Source organism: Esox lucius, chromosome 1 (genome assembly GCF_011004845.1).
Source record: "Esox lucius isolate fEsoLuc1 chromosome 1, fEsoLuc1.pri, whole genome shotgun sequence".
Lineage (NCBI taxonomy): Eukaryota > Metazoa > Chordata > Actinopteri > Esociformes > Esocidae > Esox > Esox lucius.
Genome location: NC_047569.1, coordinates 25,484,831 through 25,491,452, shown reverse-complemented (window position 1 = coordinate 25,491,452; position 6,622 = coordinate 25,484,831).

The window sequence follows — 6,622 nt, the reverse complement described above, 5'->3', positions numbered from 1 at the left end:
CGGCCCCACGTCGCATAATTAAAAAAATGATGAGTACCGTGACGTCGCCCGGTATGGCGCAGCCGGGGCCCCACCCTGAGCCCGGCCGGGCCCCATGGGGGAAGGCCCGGCCACCAGGCGCTCGCATACGAGCCCCAACCCCGGGCCTGTCTCCAGGGTGGGGCCCCGGCTGCGCCATACCGGGCGACGTCAAGGTACTCATAATTTTTTTCATCATTAAGGGGGGTTTGAACCGCTCTTAGTCTGACCCGTCGCCTAAGACCTGTTTGCCTTGGGAGACCCTACCAGGGGTATATAGCCCCAGACAACATAGCTCCTAGGGTCACTCGGGTACTCAAACCCCTCCACCACGTTAAGGTGGCAGTTCTTGGTTGCAGACCATGTGCACCATTTCATGGCAATGGTATTCCCTGATGGCATTGGTCTCTTTCACAGGATAATGCACTCTGCCACAAAGCAAAACTGGTTCAGGAATGGTTTGTGGAACACAACAACAAGTTCAAGGTGTTGAACTGGCCTCCATATTTCCTAGATCTCAATCAAATTGAGCATCTGTGGGATGTGCTGGACAAAGATGTCAGATTCATGGAGGCCCCACCTCGCAACTTACAGGACTTGCTGCTAAAGTCTTGGTGCCAGATACCACAGCACACTTTCAAAGGTCTAGTGGAGTCGATGCCTCGACATGTCAGGACTGTTTTGGTGGCAAAAGGGGGACTTGCACAATATTTGGCAGGTGGTAATAATGTTATGGCTGATCGGTATATGTTGACATTTTTTATAAGAAAAGGTTTGCTAAAAAAGTTAGTCATCCCCCGTTCACTACCACTTCCGCCCTGCTTCCACGTCTACAATTTCAGACGTATGTTGGATAAATCCAACACATACACAAGACTACAGGTTCGGCAACTGCTTCTGCACTGCAATGCTACAACCCAATCACAGCGTTCCATTTTAAATGAATTTACTTCCAATGTATCACAGTGCATTGACTCTGTAAGTCTGATCGTGGCTTTACTCTAGTTTGCTATCAAATGTCAGCTAACCGCTAGCTAATAAAGTGTGACCTGTAATTTAATGCAGCGAAAATGAAGGCTGGTGACATTTAGAAATGTTGTTTTATTTTATTGAGTGGTAGAAGTAAAATGTCTAACATATCCTTTGTTTGAACTACTTACTGAATGTCAGCCTTCAACTGGTGGGGCTTCAATGATTCTCCGTACCTGGTCTCACCTCCAGTGGTGGAACCCCTGGCCAGCCTGAAGCAGCCAATGCCTGCGCCTCACCCGGTGCCAGCTCCAGGGCGCCGGATTTTTCCTGCTGCCCAGGAGCCACAGCCAGCGCCCCCCGCTGCTCAGTGGTTGCCGCCGCCAGCTCCTCCCGCTGCTCAGTGGTCGCCGCCGCCAGCTCCTCCCGCTGCCCAGTGCTCGCCGCCATCAGCTCCCCCCTGCCGAGGACTGGTTGCCGCCCTGGCACCCTCTCCAGTCTCGCCCGCCCCGCCTCCTCCGCCGTCCCGGCCGCTCAGCCAGCTCTCCCAGTTCCTGACCCTCTGCCGGTGGCTGTCCCTGCTCTTGACCCTCCTTTGCCGGCTCCGGCTCCTGGATCTCCACAGGTCCCTGGTCGGTGCGCCACGGGGGTGCCTCCACCTGTTCCTGTCCCTGGTCCCCGTCCCAAGGCGGAGCCTCCGCCTTGGTGCCCCTGCTCACCCTCCCCTTTGTATGTTTTGGTGCGTCCGGGTGTCCGTGACTTGGGGGGGGGGGTTACTGTAATGGTCCCAGCCCGATGAGACTGTTCCGCTTCGTGTTTTCTGTTTGTCCTTGACTTGTCTTGTCCTTGTATGTTCCTTCCTGTTCTTGTTTCAGTTTATCAGTCTATTCCTTTCACCTGCGTTTAGCCCCCACCGGTTTCTGTTTTCCTCGTTAGCCTGTGTATTTAGTTCAGCCATGTTCTCCCAGTCCTTGTTGGTCATTGTTTCCCTGTCTCTGTTTACGTTGTATGTCAGTGGTGAGTGTCTTTTTGTTCAAACATTTGCTTTACATTCAGTTTGTTTAATGGTGCTCAATGTTTATTTTCCTTATTAAATATTACGTCGACTGCCACTCCACCTGTGCCTGGTTCCTCCTCTCCATCATTACATCAAACCGTGCCAATTTCTCAGAAATTGTAGGGACAAATTTATTTACATCTCTGTTAGAGAGCATTTCTCATATGTGAAGACGATCAATCTGACACCATTAAACAGCATGATCATTACACAAGAACACTTTGTTGTGAGGACAGTAAATGGCCAAATGTGCTGTTTTTCAACACAACAAAATGCCATCGATGTCTCCGGCATCCAGAACTATTGCCAGCTGATTTAGTGTCACTTTTCTACTATAAGCCGCCATCAAATACAGACTGGTTTTATCATCCATGGCCCTTATTTTTTTAACAATGCATATCTGTATTCCAATTTAATAGGAAATCTATATATTAGGGACTAATAACTTCATTTTAAATGACTTATTTCCTTATATAAACTTTAACTCAGGAAAATATTTGAAATTGTGAAATTCTTGTGTCATGGCATTCAACATCTTTAATTAAGATATTCAACATAATTAAGATATATACAGGTGCTGGTCATAAAATTTGAATATCATCAAAAAGTTGATTTATTTCAGTAATTCCATTCAAAAAGTGAAACTTGTATAATGTATACATTCATTCCACACAGACTGATATATTTCAAGTGTTTATTTCTTTTAATATTGATGATTATAACTGACAACTAATGAAAACCCCAAATTCAGTATCTCAGAAAATTTGAATATTGTGAAAAGGTTCAATATTGAAGACACCTGGTGGCACTCTCTAATCAGCTAATTAACCAAAAACACCTGCAAATGGTCTCTCAGTCTAGTTCTGTAGGCAACACAATAATGGGGAAGACTTCTGACTTGACAGCTGTCCAAAAGACGACCATTGACACCTTGCACAAGGAGGGCAAGACACAAAAGGTCATAACAAAAGAGGCTGGCTGTTCACAGAGCTCTGTGTCCAAGCACATTAATAGAGAGGCGAAAGGAAGGGAAAGATGTGGTAGAAAAAAGTGTACAAGCAATAGGGATAACCGCATCCTGGAGAGGATTGTGAAACAAAACCCATTAAAAAATTTAGGGGAGATTCACAGAGTGGACTACAGTTGGAGTCAGTGCTTCAAGAACCACCACGCACAGACGTATGCAAGACATGGGTTTCAGCTGTTGCATTCCTCGTGTCAAGTCACTCTTGAACAAGACATAGCGTCAGAAGCGTCTCGCCTGGGCTAAAGACCAACTGGACTGCTGCTGAGTTATGTTCTCTGATGAAAGTAAATTTTGCATTTCCTTTGGAAATCAAGGTCCCAGAGTCTGGAGGAAGAGAGGAGAAGCACAGAATCCACGTTGCTTGAAGTCCAATGTAAAGTTTCCACAGTCAGTGATGGTTTGGGGTGCAATGTCATCTGCTGGTGATGGTCCAATGTGTTTTCTGGTGATGGTCCAATGTGAGGTCCAAAGTCAACGCAGCCGTCTACCAGGAAGTTTTAGAGCACTTCATGCTTCCTGCTGCTGACCAACTTTATGGAGATGCAGATTTAATTTTCCAACAGGACTTGGCACGTGCACAAAGTGCCAAAGCTACCAGTACCTTGTTTAAGGACCATGGTATCCCTGTTCTTAATTGGCCAGCAAACCCGCCTGACCGTAACCCTATAGAAAAACACAACATGACATGGGTGGCTGTAGTATTTTATGAGGTTCCGTGCTTTTCTAAGGCATTGTGTATGGTAGATGCCTTGCACAGAAGGGAGATGACAACCTATGATGCACTCCATTGACATCACCACCCTCTGGAGGGCCTTGCAGCCAGCAGTGAAGCAGCTGCCATTCCAGGCAGTAATGCAGACTGAGAGGATGCTCTCAATGGTGCACCTGTAAAAGTTGGTGAGATTTTTAGCAGACATGCCATACTTCTTGAGTTTCCACAAGAAGTATAAGCGCTTTTGGGCTTTTATTTCTTTTGGGCTTTTATAGATTTTACCGCAGAGTCTGCTTGCCTGGACCAGCTGAGGTCATCCTTAATGAACACACAGAGGAACTTGAAAGTCTCTACTTCAGCTCCATTGATGTGTGTGGGGGCATGATCCCTCCACCATTATCTCCTTAGTCTTGCAGATGTTAAGAGAGAAGTTGTTGTCCTGGCACCATGTAGCCAAGCCATGTACCTCCTCTCTGTATTCGGAGTGAATTATAGAGGTGAAAACCTCCACTAGCTGGCCAGCGCACCCCCTGAGGACACGGCCTGGAATGCCATCTGGCCCTGGTGATTTCCGAGGGATCACTCTTTTACAAGCTCTTCTCACATCAGACGTGGCTTGGGACAGAGTGCAGTTCTGGTCCTCAGCAAGCCTCACTGAAGGAATTGTGCTGGTTGCCTCAAACCGTGTACAGATGGCGTTGCGCTTGTCAGGGAGCGAAGTGGCAGGATGAGCATCACTGCTATTTCTCAGTTTGTAGCCTGTGATGTGTCGCAGTCCACACCACATGCATCTCAGGTCAGAGCTGTGGAAGTAAGACTCCAACTAATCCCTGTAGTCTCTTTTTCCATCTCTGATAACCTTCCGTAGGTCATATCGGGATCTCCTCAAAACCTCCAGGTCCCCAGGGCTATAGGCAGGGGTTGAACAAATATATTGTATTAAATGTTTAGGGACTGCAACCATTTTCATACACAGTCCCCTTATTTATTTATTAAGGGCTCAGATGTAATTGAACAAATTAACACAATCATATTTTTTTACATTTTCAATACAGACAATGACTGCTTGAAGTCTGGAATGCATTGACATCACCAAATGCTGGGTTTCCTCCTTTGTGATGCTTTGCCAGGCCTTTACTGAAGCTGTCTTCAGTTGTTGTTTGTTAGTGGGTCTTTCTACCTTAAGTTTTGTCTTCAGCAACTGAAATGCATGCTCGATCAGGATGAGATCAGGTGATTGATTCGGCCATTGCAGAATATTCCACTTCTTTGCCTTAAAACACTCCTGGGTTGCTTTCGCAGTATGTTTTGGGTTATTGTCCATCTGTAAAGTGAAGCATCGTCCAATCAACTTCACTGAATTTGGCTGACTCCGAATCCCTATACACTTCAGAATTAATCCGGCTGCTTATGTCTTTTGTCACATCATCAATAAACACAGGTGACCCAGTGCCATTGGAAGCCATGCATGCCCATGCCATCACACTGCCTTCACCGTGTTTTACAGATAATGTGTTATGCTTCGGCTCTTGAGTCGTTCCAAGCCTTCTCCATACGTTTCCCATCATTCTGCTACTGATCTTGATTCCATCTGTCCACAGAATGCTGTTCCAGAACTGGGTTGGCCTATTTAGATTTTTTTTGGCATAGTCTAATCTGGCCATTCTATTCTTGAGGCTTATGAATGGTTTGCACCTTGTGATGAACCCTCTGTATTTACCCTTGTGAAGTCTTCTTATTATGGTAGAATTGGGAAATGACATGCCTACCTCCTGGAGAGAGTTCTTCACTTGGCTGGATGTTGTCAAGGGGTTTTTATTTACCATGGAAAATATCCAATGATCCTCCACCACTGTTGTCTTCCATGGATGTCCAGGCCTTTTATGTGTTGCAGAGTGTTCTTTTTTCTCTCAGAATGTACCAAAATGTTGATTTGGTCACTACTAATGTTCCTGCTATCTTGCTCATGGATTTATTTTTGGTTGTCCTGTTTCACTTGCATTGAGAGCTCCTTTGACTGCATGTTGTGGGTTCACAACAACAGCTTCTAAATGCGAATGCCACACCTGGAATCAACTCCAGACCTTTTACCAGAATTAACGAAGGAATTGCCCACACCTCTATATGAAACTGCTTTTGAGTATTGTCCGATTACTTTTGGTCCCAAAAGAGGGGGCTACATTTTAAAGAGATATTATCCCTAAACGCTTCCTCCAGTTTGGATGTGAATAAATTTACATCCCACCCTGAATGTAAGCCAGGCAGCGGCTTCCCGCATGCGCAATTCATTTGCAGTCTCTTGACGTGGAGGGGTGAACATCTCCTGCTCTGACTGCAGCTGGGAGGGACTGCTGCATGAGGACTGGGGGATGGGGGATGGGGGAGGGGCCCAAAGCGGCACCCGCTGCTCGTTGAGAAGAGTAAGAACTATACGTGCTTTCACGTCAGAATCTCCAAAAGTCTCCCATAACACCAGAAAAAGTCGCTAGATTCATCGCTAGTCGATTTTTGAAAAAGAGTCCCCAGAGGGGTCTGAATACTCACTAAATATAGACAAAGTCGCTAAGTTTGCAATACTGGCTGAGACAGTCTGTGAATTCATCAATGTCTCCATCAGCTGCAACAGAAAATATGCCTGTTTGTGGTCTCGAAGTAGTCCTGGAGAGTGATAATGGATTCCTAACTCCAGCGTGGAACTTCCCGAAAAACAGGTTCTTCCTGCTTTAGTCGTTGTCTGTAGATTGGAATGAGAAGAAATGAGGTGTGATCTACCATACCAAACGCCAAAGGTACGAAATGTTGTGTGCTGGTGGTATTTTGGCAAAAAGTTCCTCATATT